Source organism: Eptatretus burgeri, chromosome 2, assembly GCF_056783735.1.
Source record: "Eptatretus burgeri isolate ZD-2024b chromosome 2, Ebu_testis_v1, whole genome shotgun sequence".
In the NCBI taxonomy this organism is placed as follows: domain Eukaryota; kingdom Metazoa; phylum Chordata; class Myxini; order Myxiniformes; family Myxinidae; genus Eptatretus; species Eptatretus burgeri.
The window spans coordinates 133,760,755-133,787,746 of NC_140962.1; the positions used below are offsets into that span (position 1 = coordinate 133,760,755).

Genomic DNA, 26,992 nt, shown 5'->3' on the forward strand with positions numbered 1-26,992 from the left:
GAATTACCTGCAATTGAACACGAGGGAGGCATGGCTCGCTGCTAACGTGAAAGGCTTGGGCCAAACCTGACCCTTTGCTCACCCAACAAGGAAGTGGGATTAACTGGGGCAGTTAAGGTAGTCATAGTCGTGGTAGAAGACGATAAACCACTCATTTCACATATTCATATGCATTGGGCTGCCGAGACAGTTTTCCACTGGCGAGAGAGCAAAATCCAGGACAAGTCACCACTCCGACAGGAAACTGGAATAGCTCATTTTCCCAATAATCTGGTACTCATTTTGCCGATCTCAGAAGGATAACAGGCTGTCAACCCCGCCTGGTATTATTTAACGGCACGACAACTGCTTGAACGCAGGACCCTAACATCTTAAGCCAGGCCACCTTAACCATTAAGCCAAAACCAGGCTTAGTCGAGGAGAGGAACATAATCAAACTAGAACAGCACTCGGTAGAGCGCATACCTCCGTCAGCATCAACAGTGCATTTTTTTTTTGTATCCCACTGATGGGCCGGATCCCATTCCGGATCTTCACCAAAATCTAATCAGTTCGTCCTCGTCACACACCCAACATGTCCACCGCGTTTCGTCCGAATCAGTCACTAACTTTTTGAGATATCCTACTCACAGATGTACAGACAAACAGACATACAGACATACAGACAGGGATGAAAACGTAATCTCCATCCACATTCGGTGGCGGAGGTAATAATCATGGTGCCAGAAGGCAAATGACCATCTCACTAACAAGAGCGACCAAAGTGCCAAACTCCAACCTGACTACCGCAACGGAAACACCGATGTTATCCATTCCCATATTGATACATACTCATTTGGGAGGAAGCATTAAAACAATGAATCAAGTTCTTTCATACATTTTATGAAGACATAACCAACCGGCACATCATCAAGTTTCCATCGATAGAATATGGTTGGAATGTATTCGCGCATGTTGCAAGTTACGTTACGCTATTGCACATATCGAGGTTTCAACCAATGCCTTCTGGAGTTACGGTGCGTTGACAACCGTTTATCGAGACATAATATCCTTGAAATTCATGCCAAAGGTACAATAATGTTCCATAATTTCCTTATCTTGGAAGTAGTTGATGCACCATCTCCTTCGTGAGCCTCATCGAGCACGGGTTAAGGATATTAAAAAAAAAAAAAAGACTCTTGGATGCCAACTGAGTTAGTTCTTTATCACAAAGAGAAGTACGTTAGATAAAGCCGATCCGCTTAGATGAAATTTTTAAAACTGCTTGTTTGGTCATGCGAAATGAAAACTCCAACCACTTTAAGGGGCAAAACTGTTTATTACATGCAGATTTAAGGGAGGGAAAAGGAGAGGAATGATAATGGAGGTTATGATGGGAAGAGACAGAAGTAAAGGGAGAGGAGAAAAGGAGGAATGCTTGACGCATACAGTGGGATGGAGAGGGGGGGGGGGCGAGGGAGGGAGGTCAAAAATTCCAACCTAAACAGATGGCCTCCGATTGTGCTCTGCAGAGCAAATGCATGTCGTGTTTCAGGAGTAGATTGAAAAAGCAGAGTTTTCAGACTTGCTTGTAAAGTTTTAGATGAACATGCATTTATAGAGAAGCTACGCAACATCTTCGGCGGACTACGTGCACCACGAGGCATCGGCTCGAACCTCGAAGTGTACCAGGAAGCAAAAGTAAAACTTTTTCTTTTATAAAGTAGGAAATTACTTTACATTGTTATATTGAGTTTATAAAGTGTCAATTATTCAGTCTTGGGATGTCGGCTCCTTATCAGAAGCCTGAGTCAGCAGTGGGTTTGTGGATTTCAAAAACCTATTGTTGAGAATCGGTGATACCCAGAAGTTCAAAGGTCACACCACAAGATAATGAATAAATCGAGAGATACCATATATTTATAGACAAATAGGTGCATACCATATATATATATATACATACTGCTTACAAATAATTCACAGACCGGTGTGGGTTAGTGTGTTTGTGTGTCGCACTACTCCTCCTCCAGTTCTGGCCCAATTACGTCCAGACTTGCTGCTGAGAAACAGCATGACCCTAATTAGTGCATAGGGGTGTTTTTATCTTTGTTGGTTGTCTTCGGCAGGGGGGGGGGGGTGCAAATTTTCTATGTAAAGGTGTATCGTCCTCATGCTTTCAAGTGCAATGAGGTGTTTTGAATTACACAGCGAGAGGTCTTTTGAATAAGGACAATAACATAGAAGGAATGGGTGCTTCAAGTACTGTCGGACCCCGCCATTCACAGATTCGCTACTCGTGGACCCCACGTATTTACAGGTCATAAAGTGTGACCCGCTGCTACATTCACGCTTCATGTATTCGCGGTTTTTATTTTTATTTTCGTTTTTAGTAATTTTAAAAAATTCTTCAGGACTGGTCTTCTTTATCCGCCTGGGAAAATGGAAATCAGCCAACATCACAGCATTGCATAAAAAAGATGCAAAAACAGACCCAGTTCATGACATTCCATTTAGATTCCTGTACTTCCAGTCATCAGCAAGGTCATTGAATCAATCATCACAGTTGACATAAAATCAATCCTTCTCTCCAACGGCCTCATCTCAGATCATTAATTCCGATTCAGACCTGGTCACTCTACCTTGGACATGCGGCTTCTATGTCCCCAACAATGGTGGAGGCCCTCAATATCAGACACGAGATCAGGGCCGTCTCTCTGGACATATCTCGAACTTTTGATACAGTCCGGCATCCCGCCTTGCTCTCCAAACTGTCTGCCTATGGAATCTAAGACCAACTCCACTCTTGGATTACTGACTTCCTCCACTCTCGTAGACAACATGTGGCTCTCGACGGAACCCTTTCATCTCCTCACCTGTCAAGGCTGGAGTACCCCAAGGCCCCATATGTGTTCTCAGGCCCCATATTATTCCTAATCCTCATCAATGATCTCAATGACTCTCTAGAAAAACCTTCTTTATCTCTTTGCTGATGACTCCACTCTCTGCCATGACATCTCTCATCGTTCAGACAGACAGGCAGCAGCCTCTTCACTCTCCCCAGACCTTGACAAAAATCACAAACTGGTCAAGCACAATTTTGCTTATGTATCCATATTGTCCACCCTTTGCATTCTCGCCTACCCCTCATCGTGACCTACATCCCTTGTATTGCTTGTCTGTCTGCGACCGCTTTCTCCCTCCACCCTGCTGTTGGTGTTTCCCCTTGTTATGTTGTGTCCTGATTTGTTTTGTGTAATCACTCTTCCAAGAGCCTAGACCATGTATAAAAATATATATATATATATTTTATGCCGCGACATTTGCAGCATTTTACAGGAACACATTGTCCACGAATAGCGGGGTCCGACAGTATATAAAAATACAACCACTGTACCTGTAGCTTACCTGGGCCCTGGCCTAATGTTGTAACCAAAATTTGGTAACATTTTGAATGGCCAGTCTGGAGAAGAAGGTTTTTGAAGGGATTTACACAACCGCCATTTTGGCACACTTCCAGTCACGTGATCGACATGGCCTCCACAATTTAACGTCAGGACTTTGTCCTAATGTTACAACCCTAATTTGGTAGCATTCTGACTGGTTGGTCATGAGAAGAAGGTTAGGGTTATAACATTAATCGGAATGAGCTTTGCAATCCCCATTACCAGTAAGGAGCGGAACGTTGCTGCCAAATTTCAGCCGGATCAGCCCCGCAGTTCGGCCGGGGAAGTTGAAACAAGAGACAGAAGGATGGACGGACTGTGCACGATGACAATACCTTATCTGGAATTCCAACTCCAGATAAGCTAAAAATAGGTGCACACAACCTTGTATGTAATAAATAAATAAGTGCATTCCATACATTAATAGACAAGTAGAAGCATACCATCAACTTATTTCTACTCACTCATACCACAAGCTCTTTCTAACCACTCACTCACCAAATCGCTGACTGGCTCACTTACTCACTCAAAAATGTTTAGTACTTTCTCAGTACACTTGAAAACTTATTCTTCATTCGTATGGAGCACAACGCTGCGGGGTAGCATCATTAGCAGGGGGCGTGGCTGTCCCAGTTAGAGCAGAAATTTGGAATTTGGCCATAGTGCCGGCGATAGCTCACCTACTATTCGCGAAGGACACCATGGGATATTTTATGTGCACCAACAAATGCTAGAAGACAGGACACCCGTTTAACGTCCATCCACGGGACGACACACACGTTGTTGAATCACCCTGTCCGTGAAACACCAGGAGGGCAGTTTATAGCAAGGCTGAGACTCAAACCCAAGCAAGACAGCTTAGTGGCGAGTGTGTGCCACCTCCGGGCCATCCTGTCAGGCCACTATAAAGCTGAAAATTGCATCCTGATGCATCCATCGCGACGCCACGGTTCCAGAGAAAAGAATAATCACAAAACAGTCTGAAAATGTCGACAAACAAAAATGTCCATAAACGAAAGTCAGCTGCGGAGCTTCGCTCTCTGCTAACGGAGGCTCACGTGACCAAAGACGATGGGACGTCATGTGATCTTTCATGGGCCTGATCACTTGTGGGTATTACTCAGTCTTTATGGCAGCAAGATTCTGGAAGTGCCTGTGGGGTTTTTGTTGTTTACAATGTGCAGTGAATGGAAGTCACAAAGACCGTGTGTAGTGGGAAGTGTGACTGTGCATATTTTAAGTACAGTAGTGTACTTGCGTGTTTACACATACAGTCAGAGCTCTGTACAAGGCAGCCTGGTTATAAACATTCAGAACATGTGTCAGGCAATGTGTATTCACCCTGTATTCACGATCCACATTGCTGGAAAACCCGGATATAGAGATTGCTAAGTTGTCCGGGAAAATGGAATGCAAACGCAAGGCCCTATGTTAGAAAATCATTGGAAAAATTTTTTAAAATTTTTTATAATCTATCTATAATTCCAGCAATGTGTGTGTGTGTGTGTGTGTGTGTGTGTGTGTGTGTGTGTGTGTGTGTGTCTGTCTGTCTGTCTGTCTGTCTGCGACCGCCGTTTCTCGACGACCGCCGGTCCGATCTGATTGAAACTTGCCAGGAATATTGCCGGGGCCCCGCAGATGTGTCTTTTCGAGGTTTGATATCAATTGGACGAGCGGTTCCCAAGTTACGGCCATTTATCTGTCGACCAATGACAAGACACGGTGCTGTGACATCACAAATGACGTCACAATTAATGTTTATTTATTTTTTTTTTGCACGATTGACGGTCCGATCTGATTGAAACTTGCCAGGAATATTGCTGGGGACCCGCAGATGTGCCTTTTCGAGGTTTGATATTAATCGGACGAGCGGTTCCCAAGTTACAGCCATTTATCTGTCGACCAATATCTGCGAGAGAGGGGGACGGGAGAGGGGGGGGATGAGAGTGGGGCGAGAGAGAGGGCGAGAGAGGAGGGGGAGAGAGGAAGGGTGAGACTAGGGGGAGAGAGAGGGGGCAAGAGAGGGGAGGAGAGAGAGGGGAGGAGAGAGAGGGGAGGAGAGAGAGGGGCGAGAGAGAGGGGCGAGAGAGAGGGGCGAGAGAGAGGGGCGAGAGAGAGGGGCGAGAGAGAGGGGCGAGAGAGAGGGGCGAGAGAGAGGGGCGAGAGAGAGGGGCGAGAGAGAGGGGCGAGAGAGAGGGGGATGAGAGAGGGGGATGAGAGAGGGGGGATGAGAGAGGGGGATGAGAGAGGGGGATGAGAGAGGGGGGATGAGAGAGGGGGATGAGAGAGGGGGATGAGAGAGGGGGATGAGAGTGGGGGCGAGAGTGGGGGCGAGAGTGGGGGGCGAGAGTGGGGGGCGAGAGTGGGGGGCTAGCAAGGGGGCGAGAGAGGGGGGCGAGAGAGGGGGGCGAGAGAGAGGGGCGAGAGAGAGGGGCGAGAGAGGGCTGCACATACTGACACTCACCTACGGGCACGCCCCTACGGGCCCATACTTAATCATAAAAAGATGAGTTGCCAAAAATAATTTTCAAAAAAAAAACATCAAAAGAAGCCGTCATATTATTATCCCCCCCATTTCGAGCTCATCTGGAATTGGAATTTCAGATTTTGACTTCTCCGGCCAAACTGCTGGGCCAATCCCAATGAAATTTGGCAGCAATGTTCGGCTCCTGACTGAAAAAGGGGGATTGTAAAGCTCGTTCCGGTCACGTGACATTAAAAAGGTCAAAATGTCGGACTTGGTAAATTCCTTCAAAAATCTTCTCCAGACCCACCAGTCAGAATGCTCACAAATTTTGGTTACAACATTAGGCCAGGGTGAGGATGTTAAATTTCAGAAGTCATACCGATCACGTGACCGGAAGCGTGTCAAAATGGCCGACTTGGTCAATTTTGGTGAAAAATTAAATAAATTACTTCAAACATCTTATTCTCTATACCCACCAGTCAGAATGCGAACAAATTTGGGTTGCAACATCAGGCCGGGTTAAGGATGTTGAATTGCGGAGATAAATGCTGATCACGTGACTGGAAGCTTGTCAAAATGGCGATCGCACAAATTCCTTCAAAAATCTTCTTCTCCAGACACACCAGTCAGAATGCGACCAAATATGGGTTTCAACATTAGGCCGGGGCCCCGATAAACTACAGGTCCAATGGTCCTGTCTTTGCATTGTCTGGTGGTGAAACGCATTGCACAGGAGCATCACTGACCAAGCCCGATGGATTCTCTGAGTTGGGCAAGGCTTGCTTGACCCAACCCCTTGGAAGAGTCAGAGGAAGAGGTCAGGTGTAGAAGCATGTGCCGGAGCAGCACATCAGCTGCGTCCACTTTTCACGAGTACTCCAGGGGCCTCCGTCTGGCCATCCCACGGGCAGATGCCTGGCCCATCCCCATCTCCTTGAGATGCCGATCAACCTGCTGCAACCACGAAGCATGTGGTCGGCTTATTGGCCTCCTCCACTCACAAGGCTCCCTCGCTGAGAGAATCTGGTGAGCAGGATCAGCGTCAGGAAAACGAGCCACATGTCCATACAATACAGCCGCAGCTGATGCTCACGGACTATGCAGGTAACAAATCTCATTTGAGTCTCTCTCAGCAACCGCTCGTTGGACACAAAGTCCGACCAGTAATAGCCAAGGATTCTCCAAAGAGACCTGGTACCAAAACAATTAAGTTGCCATCTCAGGTGCCTCGTCAGGGTCCAAGTCTCACATCTGTAGAGCAAGACCGGAAGCACCAAGGAACTGAAGACTTGGACTTTCGTCCTCCCACATAGGTACCAGCAGTGCCACACCCCATGATCAGGTGAATCCATGATTCCCCGGGCCCGACCCAGACATCTGTTGATCTCTGGCTCGCAGCCATTAGAGACATGAATATCTCTGCCAATGCAAATGAATCTCTCCGTAACCTCAACTTCCTCGCTACAAACAGGTACAGACAGGACAGCAGCATCCAAGATATCATTGAAAGCTTGGATCTCAGTTTTGACGCAGGAAACCCGTAATCCCAGTGGTTCCGACTCCTCATTCAGCACCTCGAGGGCCCCCAAAAGGATATCTAAAGTCTCCGCAAAGATGACTGCATCAACTGCGAAATCAAGGCCAGAGATCTTGACATTCCCAAACGGTGCACCGCAGCTTGATCTCTCCGACATCCTCCCCAGAATCCAATCCATACAAGCGTAGAAAAGTGTGGGGGCCAGTACACACCCCTGACGAACTCCAGTAACAACTGAAAATAAGTCAGAGATGGTACCACCACATCTCACAGAGTATACTCTCTATTCCAGAGTATAGTTCAGACATTAGATTGATCAGTTTGGGTGACACCACACGAAGACCAAGAATCCTCCAGAGGGCATCCTGATTGACTGAATCGAACACGTTACAGAGATCAACAAAGGCTGCAAGCAGCCCCTGCCAAAATTCTCATATGTGTTCGGTGTGGAACCGAAGAGCAAGGATACGGTAAATCATTGACCTCTTTGGTGTAAAGCCTGACTGCTCTGGATGCTGGTGCTCAATCAGATGGTGGTGAACCCTATCAAAAAATATCCGAGCAAAGACCTTGCCCGACACTGAGAGCAGCGTCACCCCTCGGTAGTTGCAGTCCTGGTGATCACCCTTCCCTTTCCAGAGAGGGACAACAAGGCCCCTCTTCCAGTCAGTTGGGATGATGCCTGTGTTCCAAGCAAAGCACAAAACTGCATGCAACGACACGAGTGCAGCATTTCCATCAGTCTTGAGAAGTTCAGCATGGATGCCACAAATCCCAGGAGCTTTACCCCATTTCAACCGGTTCACGGCAGCCTGTGTTTCCACAAGCGAAGGTGGACCACAGTTGATTAGAAGGTCTGCAATATGAATAGTAACACCCCTGGTGTCAAACTTGACAGCTGGTGGATCAACCTGGTACAACCGCTCAAAGTAACCGGCCCAGCGGGCCTTCACTTCGGACTTCTCTGTCAAGAGCCTACCACCCTCTGCTCCAAATGCAGTACACCGAGGGGCGGGCTTGGAGGAATGCAATGCGTGAATTCCCCTGTAAGCGGGACAAGAATCACTTGACAACAGGTGATGCTCCACCCCCTCACAGATTCCTCGCACATAGGCCTCCTTGTCCACCTTTAGCGCACGTACAGTTTTATGCCTCAGCTCCCTGAACAGCTCAACTCTGCCATTCAGCCTGGCCCTGCGACTGGTCAATGGGGTCCAGTGTCCCTTTAGACAAAATTTGTCTTCACCCTATGGTGAGTTCCAAGACATCCACCAGCAACATCAAGGAGAGTGGTCTTGAAGGCACTCCACAACTCTTCAGGATTCGCCAAAGCACCCAGATCCCCCAAATCCCCACTCAGCCTGTTCGCAAACTCCTCAGCTACCCTCTCATCCTTGAGCTTGCCAACATCCAGCCTTGGCTGGGATGGTACCATTCTCCAGGATTTAAGGTGCAACTTAGGAGTTGCTACAACAAGCCCGTGGTCAGTATTGAGGAACTGAGCACTCCGGTAGATCCTGCAGTTCTGGATCATCCTCCAGCAACCATCAACAAGCACATAGTCAATCTCCTTTGCCACACCGCCAGCGTTGGAATATCAAGTCCAGCGATGAGCTTGTGGGTGCTGAAACCATGAACCGGCCACCCTCAGTCCATGACTTCTTGCAAAGTCATTGAACTTTGTGCTATTCTGGTTCATAGTTCCTGACCCATGGGGACCAACACACACCTCATAACCGTCCCTATCAGTTCCAGTTGATGCAATGAAATTCCCCAAGACTAGAAGAGTACTTCGCCTGGAGCACTGATCAACCACAGACTCGGGCGTGGCGTAGAATGCATCCTTCACGGTGAGATCACTCGCCTCAGTTGGAGCATAAACAGAGACCAGGGAAATGACACCTTAGGCGTGACGATTCCTGAGTCTCACAATACGCTCGTTGACCATTGTTACCTCATTTATCATTGCAGCCAGCATATTGGACACAACTACAGCAACTCCTTGGGCATGGTAACCATCAGAGCGACCAGACCAATAGTCGGTGTAACCCCCCACCATGATCTCGCCACAATCCGGTCTCTGAACCTCAGAAAGTGCTGCAATACCAATGTCCAAACGCTTGAGCTCAGATGATGAACAGGTGATGATCCTCTCTTCGCAATCGGACATTCTGGGCAACCACCTGAAGGGATCGCCTCAGTCAAACCCAAAGAGACCACCGTCTGGTGGTCGACACTTCAGCGCCATCCCGACACACACTACTGCAATCTGACCTGGGAAGGTTAACCCGTGGTTTTCCTCCTGTCAAAGATTGGGGGTCCTGAAGGCTTTTCCCCAATCCTATCATCCGGTGATCTGCCCTGTGCAGCTGCGCAGGAGGTACTCCCACGGTGATGGTTTTCAGATTTTTTTTTTTCGTGCGATTCGAATGTTTTGTGAAATGAAGAGTTTTACGGTGGCTCGAGTACAAATCCTGCCACCAATCTCCTAATAAAAAGTTACCCAACTGCAGGAGCACGTCTGTAGACACAGTTGGGCACCGGATATGGATGGCCGTTGGCTCACAAGGAGCTCCTCCACCCTTTGACAGGTTTTGTTTTTAATCCTGCTGGATGTCCATATCATACAATCATACACCCTCCTCACCAGGAAACTTGGTGGAGGAGACGGTTTCGTCACCGACAACCCGACCATGAAACAGTCTAGTACAGGTTTACATGTTACCTGCAGCAAGTCGCAGATCTCATCTGACTTGACCTGACAATAAGAAGCTTGGAGAGAATAAGATCCTGACAGAGGAAGAGTCTTGGAGAGAACACAACGGAATTTAGGAGGGTTTTTGGAAACACAAAAATCACTGACTGTACAATTTGCAGTTTTAACAGCCTGGTGCATACATGGTCAATTTATGCCTTGCAGCAGTGTTTTGTTTACCCAGTAACGCAGACCCTCTTCATTACAACATATAATGAAAGCATGCAAAATGTGATACTGCACTGTATTTATTCTCTTTCTGGAATTGAACCCAGGCCAGTCATAGAATCGCTATCTCTCTAGCAGCATATTACATCAACTAGGACACCGAGTAGAGCACATACCTCCGCTAGGCTAAGCAGTTCACATTTTGTATCCCACCGATAGGCCGAACTGAATCTGGACATGAACCAAAATTGTTCTCGTCACCAACCCAACTTATCCTCCAAGTTTTGTGATAATCCATCTCAAAAAGTTTTTTGAAACATCATGCCATATGTCGTTTTTTTGGTCCCATCTCTCAATGGTGAAGAATCCCTTTAAAAATTAAAAAAAATTAAATTATCCTATCCAGATCCAGTTGTGGATCTTCACCGAAATCGAATCGATTAGTCCGTGTCACATGTCCAACCTATCCACCAAGTTTCCTCCGAATTTGTCCATAACTTTTTTGAGATATCATGCTATATATCAATCAGTTTTAGCCCCATCACTTAATGGTGAAGAATCACGAAAAAAAAATATATATATATATATATATATATATATATATATATATATATATATATATATATATATATATATATATATATATATATATATATATATATCGGATCCGGATTTCCACAAAAATCTAAGCAATTTGTCCTCGTCACACACCCAACCTGCCCACCAAATTTCATCCGAATCCGTACGCAACTTTTTGAGATATCCTGCACACAAAGACAGACAGACAGACAGACAGACAGACAGACAGACAGACAGGAGTGAAAACACAACCTCCATCCCCCTTCGGTGGGCGGAGGTAATAAGTGCAAATGATACATTATATATATATATACAAATACAGCAGGTGCTTACAATATCATATCCGATCCAATGCACCACAATGTTTGTTCTGCCAGAACAGTTTCTTGGCAAGAGTTAGACTGGGTGGTTTGCCATTGTATTCCCAGCAGTAGTTGGGGTAGGAATTTGGAACTTGGCCATGGTACCGGCGACAGCTCAACTACTTTCCAAGAAGGACACCATGGGATCTTTAACGTCCACAAACTAATGCCTGCAGACAGGAAGCACAGTTTAACGTCCATCCAAGGGACGGCACACACACACGTTGATGAATCAACCTGCCTATGAAACACCAGGATGACAGCTTGTAGTTGGGCCGAGATTCAAAACCCAGGCTAGACAGCTTAGAGACGAGCATGCATACCTCTTGGCTCTCCTGGCAGCCCACATACCAGATACGGTACTATAATATAGATAGATGTATGCCACATATTAATATACAAATAGGTGTATGCCATATACAGTAACTGCACTAACCAAAGGTGAATCGCCAAAATGTCACAAATCTCCTCTAAACGTCGCATTGCTCGCCAGCACAGGTGAAATGAAAATGGGGCGTTCAAGATCTTCTCAGAAATAGATCCTCACAATAGTCCAAGAAACACGACAAATACAATGCACAGTCAGCATCGTGTCAGCACGGTGTACGACAAGGTCACTCATGCGAAACACAACTTTTTACTGACAACATATCACCTCGCTGATGCATACAAGAGAAAGAAACACAAATACATGGTGGTGGTGTACTTTTCTAAAACTATTGACACGGTGTGACACTCACGACGGCGACTCGATCTCTATCGCTTCGGACTCCGCGGTCAACAACTTCCCTGCATCCGAGCTTCTCTTACAAACCGTACTCAAACAATTGTATTAGAAGGGTCAAAGTCATTAGCAGCCCATGTTGCATCAGGTATCCTGCAAAGGTCTGTTCCTGGTCCCACGCTTTTTCTCTTGTGCATTAATGATCTCCCACCCAGAGAAAGTCTCTTCATCAACAAGCCTCTTTGCAGATGGCTGTGTCCTGCACAGAGGAATTGACAACCCAAGTGATGCAAGGATGGTCCAATATTATATTGAAGCCTTACATAAGTGGGAACAGACTTGGCTGATGTCACTTCACACCAGCCCGTAATCCGATAGTCACTGAATACTCCATACACAACAACCCTCTCCAGTAGTACAGCTCCCACAAACACCTTGGAGTGCTCACAAGTGATGACTTTGCATGGACGATTCATACTGACACTATCTTGAGAAAGGCAAACCAGCAACTGCAATTTGTTTGCCGCGACACAAGAGAGCTCGCCAAGTCAGGTAAGCTGCCTACAAATCCCTCGTCAGACCTCATGTGGAATACTGCTCAAGGGTTCAGGACCCCCCCCCCCCCACTCCAAATCGGACATCTAGAAATTGGAGAATATCCAACGTCGAGGGGCCAGCTATATCAGCAATAACTACTGCAAGACGAGCAGCCTTTCCAGCATGATTCTCGACTTGAAATGGCAAAGTCTTTCACAGAGCCGCACTGTCGGCAGACTTACGATGGTTTATAAGACCTTGAGAGAGTTGGTGGCCATCACGTCAAGTGCCTTCTTTAACAGAAGTAAAACACAAGTTACGTGGAAACATCATATATGAAGCTTCAACACTTTCAACCAAGGGGTAATGTCGACAAATTTGTCTTTGTTCAACGTTCCATACCCGACCGGAACAACCTCCATGCTGGTGTTGTAAGTAGTGACCCCTTGGAACGATTCCAGAATCAGCTGAATAAATATCCTGAAGGTTGTGAGTCCGGGGAGGACAGTTACGAACCTCCCCGGGAGGAGAAAGCGCATTCACATCTGATTAAAAGTTCGTTATCTCAAAGTATTCTGTTTAGCAATTAAGTATATTGTGTTCATGGGGATAGATGTGCATTGCGAATGCGAGTTAGACCAAGTTCATGTTCCTTTACTCTTTAACCTACTCATCTCACACCATTTCTCACAAAATGCACTTGAATTCGCATTGCAATGTCACCTCAAGAGAAGCCTCAGACAGAAGCCATCCATCAAGTTTGACAGGTGGGCGCTACGCTCAATGCCCCGTCTCCTTTTCCAGAAAGTAAGCTATGCAAGGGCCCATTGCACCAGTCAGGAGCTGCTGTTGGGTCAAAATATGGGACCCCACCGTTCACCACCTGGGGGTGGGGAGGCTGACCACCCCCCACAAGGATCTGCAAAGTTGAGGAGTGAGGGGGGGGCGAGGCAATAAAGGAAGGAATGCAAAGAGCTCACAAGCAGACGTCGGGGTCTTTCACCAAGCAAAGTCGGGGATTTCACGATCAGAGACTTGGGGTTCTCACAGTACTTTTCCTCTCACCGCACCTCTACCACACATTGAAGAATATTTCTCAGATGCTTCTTCACTTTTCACACTTTCTTTCTTTCATTCATTTTTTGACGTTCTTTCTGACCCGTTCTTTTCTTCAAGACTTTCTGAGGCTTTTACACACTGATGCACACCTACGAGTTCAGCATGCCTTTCATCTAACCCGGTTGTCGCCACTATGAGATGGAGCCACCGCCTCCCTTCGTATCACGGCACAAGATACTCACAGTCATACAGACCATCATGTTCGGCCAGAGCACATCCAGCAACCCCGACCGGGGAGCTGTCAGAGTGAAGGAAGGAGTGCATGGGAGGTGAGCCCAAACAGCCGAGCTGTGGGCGATTACAACCTCAACCGGGATTGAGAAAGGTGTCATGGCATTAAAAAGATGCCACACTTCTCTTTCTCACCACCATTGTTCACCCCAATTACCACACTCTCTTTTCTTTCTTCGGGTGTCGGGATCCATTTATTGCAAAAGTGCGAAGTCATTGCTGTAAGGCACCGATGGGTGGGTGTGTTGTGTGGGGGATAAGTGGGAATGTATGTGTGTTGTAAATTTATGAATATTGCTTGTAATACCCTTTTCTGAATTCCCCACCATTTCCTGCCAATTTCCTGCTCAATGGCTTGTGTGTAACAAATTGATGAAAGAGTTGATTTTGTTTCAGGACTCATCATGCTCGGGTTTGACTTGAGATGGCGCTCCTGGGGTGATTAGTCCCGGTGCATAATTGAAGCGATAGATGATAGAGTGCAAACGCGTAATGTTGGTTCGCTCAGCCAATTAGTAGTCATTATGCAGTTGCAAACACGGTTCCCCATCTGCTTCATTCATCCCACTGGTATGGTAAACCAACCCAAGGTGTGGAGATCCGGCCATAGATGAGTGCTGTGGACGGCATCCGTGATCTTTTGGAGTTATCCGCCTGTGCGTCCGTAATATATTTTAACAACATGAATTTGGACCAACGTCCATCTACACACACACACACACACACACACACACACACACACACACACACACCCACACACACACACACACACACACACACACACACACACACACACACACACACACACACACACACACACACACACACACACTTATCATCTTCGTGATCGGCTGGAGGAGTCCTTTGAAGAGAACAAGAAAAAAGAACAAGAAGAAGAAGAAGAAGAACAACAAGAGGAACAAGAAAAACAACAAGAAGAACAATAACAAGAAGAACAAGAACAAGAACATGAAGAAGAAAGCCAATTTTATTATTCAATCTTCAAGTACAGTACTGTAATGAGGTATTAGTAAGATTTTTAAAAAAAGAATCCTTACGAATTTGATATACCTCTTCCTTGAAAAATAAAAAGGTCGCACTTTGGACTATTGTGGGTATCTTGTTGTGAGAAGTTATTTGAACACCGCGATGATCATTGTCATACTACAAAGGTTGTGGGTTGGTTGAGCTTTGTAGCAGGTTCTTGGAATGCATCGTATGCTTTCAGGCTTCAATCCCTAGGACTTTTCCTTCAACACACCAAGAATGAACAGCAACTTTTGCAGTTTCTCTCATTGCCTCAAGCAAAAATTATATATATATATATATATATATATATATATATATATATATATATATATATATATATATATATATATATATATATATATATATATATCATAGAACTTCTGAGGTTTAGAATTCTGTGACAAATATTTGTGCAACATCGCTCAAAAGTTGCAAGATTTGCACAAGCTGCAGTACCTTCAGAAAGTGTTCACACCCCTCAACCTTTTTCACATTTTGTTGTGTTACAGCCTGAATTTGAAACGGTTTCAATTTAAAAAAAAAAATGTTGTCACTCATCTTCACAAAATACCCCATAAAATGACAAATTGAAAACATATTTTGAGAATTTTTTTACTAATTAATGAAAAATAAAAAGCTGAAATGTGTTGCATCAATAAGTATTCAACCCTCCCCCACCCCCCCCCCCAAGTCAATACTTGGTAGAAGTGCTTTTGGCAGCGATTACAGCTTTGAGTCCTCTTTGGTATGTCTGTATCAGCTTAGCACATCTGGATTTGGGGATTTTCTTCCATTCTTCCTTGTAGATTTTCCTCAAGCTCTGTCAAATTGGATGGGGAGTATCAGTGAACAGCAATCTTTCAACCTTTCCACGAATTCTCAATGGGATTCTAGTCTGGGCTTTGGCTGGGCCACTCAAGGACTTTCACGTTCTTGTTCTGAAGCCGTTCCAGTATCGCTTTGGCTGGATGCTTGGGGTCATTGTCCTGTTGGAACATAAATCTTCGTCGCAGTCTGATGTCTTTTACACTGAAGCAGGATCTCCATCTGGCCACTCTCCCATGAAGCCTAGATTTGTGAAGTGCTGCAGAGACTGTTGTCCTTCCGGCAGGTTCTCCTATCCCAGCCAAGGAACTCTGTAGATCTGTCGGAGCGGTTATTGGTTTCTTGATCACCTCCCTGACCAAGGTTTTTCTTGCCCGGTTGCTCAGTTTGGTCAGACGGCCAGCTCTAGGAAGAGTCTGGGTAGTTCCATATTCTTTCCATTTCCTAATGATGGAGCTCACTGTGCTCTTGGGAACTTTCAACACCAGAAATTGTTTTATACCCTTCCCCAGATCAATGCCTCCTCTCAATTCTATCTCAGAGTTCTACGGATAGTTCTTTGGACTTCAAGGTAGAGTTTCTGCTCTGACATGCACTGTCAACTGTGGGACCTTGCATAGTAAAGGTGAGTTTCTTTCTAAATCGTATCCAATCAATTGAATTGGCTATCGGTGGACTCCAATCAGGTTGCAGAGACATCTCAAGGATGATCAAAGGAAATTGCATGCCCGAGCTCAATTTGGAGTGTCATAGCAAAAGGGGTCGAATACTTATTGACGCATGACATTTCAGATTTTCATTTTTAATTAATTTTTAAAAAAATTCCAAAAACATGTTTTCACTTTGTCATTATAGGGTGTTTTGTGTAGATCGGTGACAAAAAAAAAGAGAAATTCAAATATAATTCATTTCAAATTCAGTCTAACACAACAAAATGTGAAAAAGTCCAAAAGGGGTGTGAATACTTTCTGAAGGCACTGCAAGAAAAAAAAATAGTTGGTGGACGTTAAAAATCCCACGGTGTCATTTGCAAAGCTATCGGAGGCACTCTGAACAAATTCCAAATTCCTGCCCTGAATTCCTGTCGGAGTGGCGACCCCTCCGGGATTGTAACCCTCACCAAAGAAAATGTTTCAGGAGCACCGAGGCTCTGTATAGAGCATGGTTCATGATCTGATCTCTAATAAGAAAAAATAAACTGAAAAGGCTACTCGTCTTAGAAAGAAGACAGACAATCAATCATCCGTTACATTTTTGAGGCTTTTTAATCAGTGCTAAGAATATGAATTAGATGGAAGTCAATGTTTTCAAATATAATAAATTTAAGTTCTCAATTTATAAAATCCCCTGGATGTTTAATCTGAACGTCCAGAAATCTGCTGTTTCAACCATCCATAAATAGTACATCAAATTAGTTCTTTACAAGTAACTTCAATGTAGGAGGCCATTTGGTCCATCATGCCTGCACCGATTGCCAACCCACGGTTGTTTGCCCCTACCCTATCCTTTTTATATGCTGAGTGTTGAGCAAGGAAGCAGTACATAGATATTTTTAAGTTTTTGGTCCGACTCAGCTCGGGTTGAACCGCCGACCTCCCAGACTTAAGGCCCAGTCACACCTTGACGTTTTAGCCAGCAATGGCAACGTATCAAAATGTATGTAAAACGCTGGCTTACGTTGAACTTTTGATGTTTTTTTTAAAGATTCGGACGTATTCATAACATATTAGTAATGGACACAGAACGTTTCGTTGTCTTATAGATAACTTATACCAACGAATGCTTAGCCTGTTGTCGGCGTTCACAACCTATGCCCAACGATATTCTAACTTATGCATAGCACGCTGCACGTATCGCCGACGATGATGTGACGTAGCCTATTAAAAGGCTGCCGCAAAATGATTCAAATCATAACCGCCGGAGAAATGCAAGTGTCAACATCGCAGTCACACCTTGGCGATCTTGCCAGCATATGCTGACCTCTGAAAAATGCGTCTAAAATGCTGGCGCACGTCGAATACGATATGGGTAGGTTTGGTATACGTGAATAGAACGCTAAAGTATGCTATCATACATCGTAGTAAGTGGAGTACGTCTTGAAATTTTAAACGTGTTAAAAATTTTACGACGTACTTGCCGTATGCCTCACACGTTCCGCATGCGATGGGAATAAGTTGTACGCACGATATGCGATTGTTGACACATGTCCACACACGTTACTTGTAAGGTACTCATAAGTCGAAACACATCGAGGGAATGGTTAGCGTCAGTGTTCCAGACACCCTGGTTTTTTAATTTTTTTTTTTTCTTCGTTATGACAGTGATGCTGACACTTCGATTTCTAGTGCGGTTATAATATAATATAATTAATAGGCTGCCGCTAAACGATTTAAATTATAACCGCACTACAAATCGAAGTATCAACATCACCGTCATACCGAAGAAAAAAAAAAAACAGGGAGTCTGGAACACTGACGCTAACCATTACCTTGACGTGTTTCGACTTATGAGTAACTTACAAGTAACGTGTGTGGACGTGTGTCAACGATCGCGTAAGGTGCCTACAACACGTTACTCATAGGTTAGAAATAAGTTTCAGGTACGCTAAACATTACCACGACGTGTTTCGACTTATGATTAACTTGCAAGTAACGTGTGTTGACGTGTGTCAATGATCGCATAACGTGCCCACAACTTATGGCCAGCGTAGCGGAACGTGCGAGTCATACGCTGGCATAAGTCGTAAAATTTCAAGCATGCTAAAATTTGAGGACAACTGCAAAGTACAACGATGAAAGCCAGCGTACTACGACGTATGGCAGTGTTTTTCAGCGTGCTCTCAATGTTTCCAAAACTTACCCATAACGTATTCGACGTGTACCAGCGTTTTAGACAAATTTTTCAAAAATCGGCATAAGCTGGCCAAGATGTCAAGGTGTGACTGGGCCTTCAGAGGGGTGCTCTTAGTATTATGCCGCAGTCTTGTATTTTTGTAACAGTCAATTAAATTAATGAGCAAAATATCAGACCAGGTGTTTGAATAAGAATAATCAATCATGGCTACACACTACACTATGAAAATTCATTCTATCAAACACATGATTAAAATTCAAGAAAAAAAAAAATTGGGGGTTAATGTATTCTTACCGTTACTTTCCCTGAGCTGTGTAATGTCTCCCTGGGATGGTGGTGGCAGCAAAAATGGTAGATAGATTTAAACTGGAATCAGATAGGTACAGTACCTATAAGCATTGGGGATACAGGAGTACATGGACATTAGAACGTCCATGTGTCCCCACCGATGCTGCTCGGTACCTATGCAATTCCAAATTGGTCATTGGATTGGGTATGGATGGGTGATTGTAGATATGGGTAGTGCTTGTGATGTCTGTGAGATCGTCTCATCAAAAAGTGAATGCGTGTCCATGTTTGTTGAATCCTCACCAGACAACACTCTTCATCACTTACAAAAAAAAAAATTCGCAATCAAGTCGATAAACTGATCGATTGAATCAATGTGTTGTTGATAGAGAGCAGGCATGATGGGCCAAATGACCTCTTCCTATATACAAGTTCCTTATATTTCTTAAATGTGCATATCAGCAGTTAAGTGAACTTTTTGAAATCCATGGCACGCAGCCACTGTCGAAACAGAGAACAGCTCAGCATTTCACTGTGCTCGTCCTTTGAGGGTTAAACATCTTTTTAGGGTTTCTTTGCCACATTTTTCCGGTTGTCGAACTTTTGACAATGCAAAATGCGAACGCTCAAACCGAACAACTAACCCGCAAAGTTGAATTTCTCGCCAAGCAACCTCTGACAAACAACTCGAATATATATTTATTTATTAATTTATTTATTCAGGAGAGACGGCAAGATCCTGTCGGCTGCAATAGCTATTGGCCAAATTTCATCGCAAATACGAGTGCATATTCACGCTCACTGAATGCAAAGTGCAAATTATCTGTTTCAACATACCCCACAATTAGCTCCTGTACGATCCGGTTGAACAGGGCATTAAAAAGTGCATTTCAAATTCAACAATATACTTCATCGATCATACTTGAGGGTTCGGGAAAGCATTGCCGAAGCAACAGCATGTCAAAGGATGGCAGCACATGAACATGAGCTACGCCCCTGCGATACTTTCAAAACAATCATTTGTTTATGGTGGTCGTTTGGCTTGCCTTTGGAGCCACTGCACTGCTTTACACTCTCGCCTGTGCTGGGCGGGTGCGGTTGGCAGTATCATTTATCTGGAATTACGTTCACCAACTTTGAAGCGATGCTGTGACATGTTTTGCATTTATCAGCTGACAAATCTCTTTGTCCATTTGTGGCCTAAGTTTGAAGTACCCACTGCCACTTGCACAGTGGTAGGGTCAGCGCCGATTATATTATTCCATCAGACTCTACCATGAAGATTTGCAACTGGGGTTTTCCCCTCAAATCACCTACGGCAGTGACACAATGGAGTACCGGTTTTCATGAAATCTCAGTGTCGGTTGGCGGACGAGTTCAAACAACAGACTTTATCGACCAAAAGTCTGCACGAGTACGTTCACCACTGTGGGAAGTGATATACGGCTTAGGTTTTGAGCAGTCGCCCTTCGTCTGAGCACAAACAGGAAATGTGGGTGGAGGGAGGGTTCATATTGTCATGGAAATGGGGCAGTGATAGTAGCTGGATCAACTCTTTCAGCTCTTGTTCAGTGTGACTCAACTCAATTATTGTGCTTTGGCTTGCAGCGTCAGCACAATCGGGGTAAACCCACTTTGGCAACTCCCGTCATGCCCGCCCATCTGTGTTATTAAGATAATTTCAAACTCACCAAGTGGGAACTCATTCTTACACTTGCCATTGTTTCTGAGCTTGTGACCTCCCACTGAATGAATTGTTCCTCTTCTCATATTTACAACCTCCCTGTTCCTTTGTGTTGAAGCTCTTATTTGCATACAGCATCACTTACTTTGCAGTTTTGTGGCATATTAAGTATTAACAATTACTTACTCAATGGATATGGTGTGTACCATATCTTATCCATAAAGTAACAATTTATATGGGGTGTCTAGCATTAGTTGGTGTCCTTCATGAAGAGTAGGTGAGCTATCGCTAACACCTTGTCAAAATTCCAAATTCCTGCACGTCAGTTGAATATCCTGCAACACAGTGGTGACCCATCTGGGGATGTTACCCGGAGGCAATGCGTCAAATGGGAGGAGGCGGAGGAGGCGGAGGAGGAGGAGGAGGAGGAGGAGGAGGAGGAGGAGGAGGAGGAGGAGGAGGAATCATATGGGGGTGTACCATTTCCCAAACCAAAAGCAACAATGAACAGAAATATTAATCAAATTTACCAATTCTGGCTATCTTCATGTATTGTTTTCACACACATTAAGAAATGCAAACACTTGTTCTGCAACAACCCTCATTTAAAAGAAAAACGTAATTTTGAAAACTGAGGATCTACGATATGACTAATTTAATTATACACGCACGCACGCACGCACGCACACGTCTTAACAGCATTGTCGGCCTTGGGCTAAGCAATGCACTGGGGGTCCTCCCCACCCACCCATGGGAATAAAAATCCAAGATGTCACCGAAAGCCTGGATCTTAGTTTTGACCCAAGAAACCCGTAATCCCAATGGCTCCGACTCCTCATTCAGCACCTCGAGGGCCCCCAAGAGGATGTCTAAAGTCTCCGCAAAGATGACTGCATCATCTGCAAAGTCAAGGTCCGAGATCTTGACATTCCCAAATGACGCACCGCAACTTGATTTCTCCGACATCCTCCCTAGAATCCAGTCCATACAAGTGCTGAAAAGTGTGGGGGCAAGTACACATCCCTGACGAACTCCAGTAACAACTGGAAATAAGTCAGAGATGGTACCACCACACTTCACAGCACTCTCAGTACCAGAGTAGAGTTCAGACATCAGATCGATCAGTTTTGGTGGTACCCCACGAAGACCAAGAATCCTCCAGAGGACATCCCGATTCACTGAATCGAACGCTTTACAGAGATCAACATAGGCTGCAAGCAGCCCCTGCCGAAACTCTCGTCTGCGTTCGGTGAGGACACGAAGTGCAAGGATACGGTCAATCGTTGACCTCTTTGGTGTAAAGCCTGACTGCTCTGGACGCTGGTGCTCAAGCAGATGGTGGCGAACCCTATCGAGAATTATCCGAGCAAAGACCTTGCCCGGCACTGAGAGCAGCGTCACCCCTCGGTAGTTGTTGCAGTCTTGGCGATCACCCTTCCCTTTCCAGAGAGGGACAACAAGGCCCCTCTTCCAGTCAGTTGGGATGATGCCTGTGTTCCAGGCAGAGCACAAAACTGCATGCAACGACACGAGTGCAGCATTTCCACCAGCCTTGAGAAGTTCAGCATGGATGCCACAGATCCCAGGAGCTTTGCCCCGTTTCAACTGGTTCACCGCAGCCCGTGTTTCCACAAGCGTAGGTGGAACACAGTTGATTCGAGGGTCAGCAACAGGGATTGTAACACCCTTGACGTCCAACTCGACAGCTGGGGGATCAGCCTGGTACAACCGCTCAAAGTAACCGGCCCAGCGGGCCTTCACTTCAGACTCCTCTGTCAAGAGCCTACCACTCTCTGCTCGAACTGTAGTGCTCCGAGGGATGGGCTTGGATGAACGTAATGCGCGAATTCCCCTGTAAGCGGGACGAGAATCACCTGTCCACAGGTGATGCTCTACCCCCTCACAGATTCCTCGCACATAGGCCTCCTTGTCCACCCTCAGTGCACGTACAGTTTTACGCCTCAGCTCCCTGAACAGCTCAGCTCTGCCATTCAGCCTGGCCCTGCGACTCTGGTCAATGGTATCCAGTGTCCCTTGAGAGACAAAATTCTTCTTTGCCCTGCGGTGAGCTCCAAGGCATCCACCGGCAACATCAAGGACGGTGGTCTTGAAGGCGCTCCACAACTCTTCAGGACCCCCAAAGTACCCAGACCCCCCAAGTGTCCACTCAGCCTGTTCGCAAACTCCTCAGCTACTCTCTCATCCCTGAGCTTGGCAACATCCAGCCTCGGCTGGGATGGTACCATTCTCCAGGATTTAAGGTGCAGCTTTAGAGCTGCTACAACAAGCCTGTGGTCAGTATTGAGGAACTGAGCACTCCGGTAGACCCTGCAGTTCTGGATCATCCTCCAACGACCGTCAATGAGGACATGGTCAATCTCCTTTGCCACACCGCCAGCGTTGGAATACCAAGTCCAGCGATGAGCTTGTGGGCGCTGAAACCATGAACCAGCCACCCTAAGTCCATGACTTCTTGCAAAGTCAAGGAACTTAGTGCCATTCTGGTTCATAGTTCCTGACCCATGGGGACCAACACACACCTCATAACCGTCCCTATCAGTTCCAGTCGATGCATTGAAATCCCCCAAGACTAGAAGTGTTTCTCGTCTGGGGCACTGATCAACCACAGACTCGAGTGTGGCGTAGAATGCATCCTTCACGGTGAGATCACTCGCCTCAGTCGGAGCATAAACAGAGACCAGGGAAATGACACCTAAGGAGTGACAAATCCTTAATCTCATAATGACTATCATAATGATAATCTCATAATGATAATCATATCATACGATATGACTAATTTAATTATACACGCACGCACGCACACGTCTTAACAGCATTGTCGGCCTTGGGCTAAGCAATGCACTGGGGGCCCTCCCCACCCACCCACGGGAATAAAAATGTAAACGATCAATATAATTAAGCCTATAGATTGATTGTTACTTTCAACAAAATCAATGTTTCAACATAAAAAAAACATGCTGTAAAGTGAGGATTAACCAACACAAACTTTTGAACAATATAACATAAGCCTTGAAAACACAAACATTTCAACATATAAATGATAATTAATTGGTACACCGGACGGAGATGGTACAGTGTGAATTATTTATTATTAATCAACACAAATTATGTTTGCGAAATTTCTTTGCAGAGAATTGATTTATAATTGGTTTGAAGTCAATGGTCTTCAGGATGTCATTTTCCATGCAAACACAAACACACAACCTCGCACCAATTAGGCAATTAAAATCCACAGCTGCAAGTCAGATTAACAACATTATAACAATACAATATTATTGCAGATTATCAACATTATAAGAAATAACATTTGTCAGATAGTTATGCACAAATTATCTTCTATATTATTTCCGACTTTGTGGTTTCGTGTCGCGCTATCTTCGACTTTGTTCTGCGCTCGAGTAACGTGATATTCGGCCTACATTATCTCAAAGACCATATGAGGTGCATGGTACAAAAAAAAAGTAAATAAAATGGTTCTGAAACAGTGAAATCGTATTCCACTTACTGCATTAAAGTAAAATTACTACTGATACTCTGCATCAGTTCCTTTTTCAAACACACCCACCCCAACATGTCGCGCAGAGCGCGGGTTATGCTAGTTTATATTATAAATATAATTTGAAAAGGGATTTGAATCCCAGGCCTTCCCAATGAGAGGTTGAGTAATTTATCTACTCTCCCAAGAGATCTCTCAAGAACAATATGGCAGCGTGGGGCCCCTAGAATCGTGGGGCCCCTGGGCAACTGCCCAGTGTGCCCACTCCTTAAGACGGCCCAGCGCGCACGCACACGCACGCACACACTAAATTAAAAAAAAATTAAGCACTGTTTCGAAATAAAAAAAACCACTTCAATCATTTCCCCGTTTTGACTCCTGATTGGCAGAGAAAAAAAGTCACGTGATGTTTAAGTACCAATGATGTTCCCACAAAAACAAGATGGCTGCCTCCACAGAAAGTGTTAGCATAGTTACTGGGAAATTCAATGAGGTTTCTTTTGCTTAATGGTGTATTTTTTTCCCCATAAGAATGCAAATTAAAACCATTACGTTCAAGATCAGATCTAATAACTACGACTTATTTCATGGGCCAAAATGATCGCACCTTCTTGCAGGGTCAGCCAAAGGGGAAGTTCGGCTGTTCATCTTTCACGAACAGGATGGCCAGGCCAGACGTTCACCTGTAGCCTATTTGGGCAGGAATTTGTAATTTGTTCAGAGTGCCGGGAGCACTCACCCACTCTTCTTAAAAGACATTATTATTGGATCATTAAGATCCATGAACTAATTATTAAATGTTGGCAGACGTGACGCCCAAGTTAACGTCTACAATCCAATCTAATTTGTGGCTTTATAAAATGTTTTTTTTCTTCTTCTTAATGTGAGTTTCATCAGGTTTTGTAATGCGAGTTTAGTTTTCCCTTTAAGCAAGTAAAACCCTTTGTCATATTCATGTGCTCTTGTGTGGTTTTAGGATATGTTGTTGCCACGAAACAGATGTTTTCGCAGAATATTCATGAACTGTGCGTGCAAAATAAAAGCAAAAAAAAAACAAACAAACTTTTTTTTCCTCCTGCTTGAACACAAAAGGCACATTATACAGCCTCGGTTTGGTTTCTTTACTGATCGACAGACCTTACATTTCACAATACCTGTTTCCTTTGTTTACATACCAAGACTTACCCAACGTCTCTTTTCACAAACAGTTGAATTCAAGAAATCTTTAAAAAAAAAAAAAAGGACCTGGCCATACTTCTTCAGAAAAACAAGAGCATTATTGTCCAAACAGTCGTTCTGATCTCTACGATCATGTGCGTCATGTGATGCCATTCGCAAACTAAACAATATCACTGGCAATTTGACAATGATATGCGATACAAGTCGCAATCTGTTTGTGCTTGTGCTCGAATCTCGGATTCAACGAGGCTTTGTGTTTGTATTTTTAGAAATTCAGATTTTTTTTTTGCAAAATATTATCCACTCATCATTGATATAGATTGCACGACACAGGAGAGGATAGCTTAGGGATACACGTACTCACCTCTGAGCTGTCTCGACTGGGTTCGAATCTCAGCCCAGCTATAAACTGTCATCCTGGTATGTTACAAGCAGGGCAAGGAATCAATGTGTGTGCTGACATCAGAAGGATGTTAATCCAGAGAACCCTTCTGCCAGCACCGATTGGTAAAGATCATACAGTGTCTTTGGTAAAGTGTCTTTCGTGTGGAGCAGCGAGTTATCTCCAGCTCCGTGAACAAATTACAAATTCCTGTCACCTTCAATTGAATGTCAGGCATTGCTAGCTGGCCAAAAACGTTCCCCAACTGACCCCAGAAAAAAGGTGGGAATAATTGAGGCATTAAATGTAATGGGAATATGAAAATATTAGCCTTTTATCTCAACCGTACTGCAAAATAATCATCTCGGGAACTGTTTTGACCGCAGTTTCTATGAAGTCGGTGATAGCATGATAGTGGAGGGGAAAGAGTTAAACATTCTGCCGTTTTGATGAGGTGATGAAGAAATATAGAATGTTCGATGTGGGATGCCCTTTTGCTTTTACGAGTGGTTGGAGTGGGGGAGGGCAGAGAGTTGGGGTTGGGAGGAGTGGAGGATAACAAAAATATGGGACAGAGTGGGTGAGGTTAAGGCTTCGGGTGTATGGAGGACTTTCAGTGGGGAGAAGGGGGTTGAGGAGTTGGGGGTGGGGATTGAAGGTTTGAAGACTTGGGGCTTGCAAGGGGAGGTTGATGGCTTGGAGTTTTTGAGGGGGGGGGGGGAGATGAGGACTTCAAGTCACATTTTGCATTGTGTGGACCTTCCACAGGTCCTGCTAGTTAAGGCCTAAGTCACATTTGCTCTACGGCGAGGATACGGCGGCTGTACGCCCTCTGAATTGACAAAAATGTGTGGCGGCCGCAGAGTTTCTGCGGTGGCTGCAGGGTGGCCCTACGCCGTTTGGCTATCTTTTACAGGCCGTAGGGGTCGCCGTGGAATTATAACTATTTTCATTTCTACGTTCGTCGTAGCAATTCAACAAGCCGAAAAAAAAAACTGGTAAAAAAATAATGATAATAATAATAATAATAATAATAATAATAATAATGAACCCACTCGTTACCCTCCGTCTGGCCGCACGTTCACCTTAGGGCCCCCCTGGGGTCCCCCTGCGGTCGCCTTGAGGCTACCTTGCATCTGCCTTGAAAATTCTATGGCCGCCACAGGGCCCCCTTAAGGTCATCGTGCGACATCAAATCAAAGACCGTACGGCAACCCCACGTTTTCGGTCTCCACAATTTATAAATATGCTGTGCGGCTCCCCGAAAAATAAAAATATATATGACTGCTACATTGTGTGATCGTGGAACTACTGCGGCCGCCGTATAATTGCTA

At 44.9% G+C, this 26,992-nt stretch overlaps 2 protein-coding genes across 3 annotated transcripts in view; one reads left to right on the top strand and one right to left on the bottom strand.

Moving 5' to 3' along the window:
• The window catches only part of LOC147033194 (twinfilin-1-like), a 63,515-nt gene that overhangs the window by 33,421 nt on the left and 3,102 nt on the right, over positions 1-26,992 (bottom strand). The window lies entirely within an intron of this gene.
• Positions 1,528-26,992, top strand: part of LOC147033195 (uncharacterized) — a 119,619-nt gene continuing 94,154 nt past the window's right edge. Inside the window, exon 1 of the mRNA XM_085871321.1 lies at positions 1,528-1,680. The gene's annotated coding sequence lies outside the window, so the exon portion shown is untranslated. The remainder of the gene's footprint in view (positions 1,681-26,992) is intronic.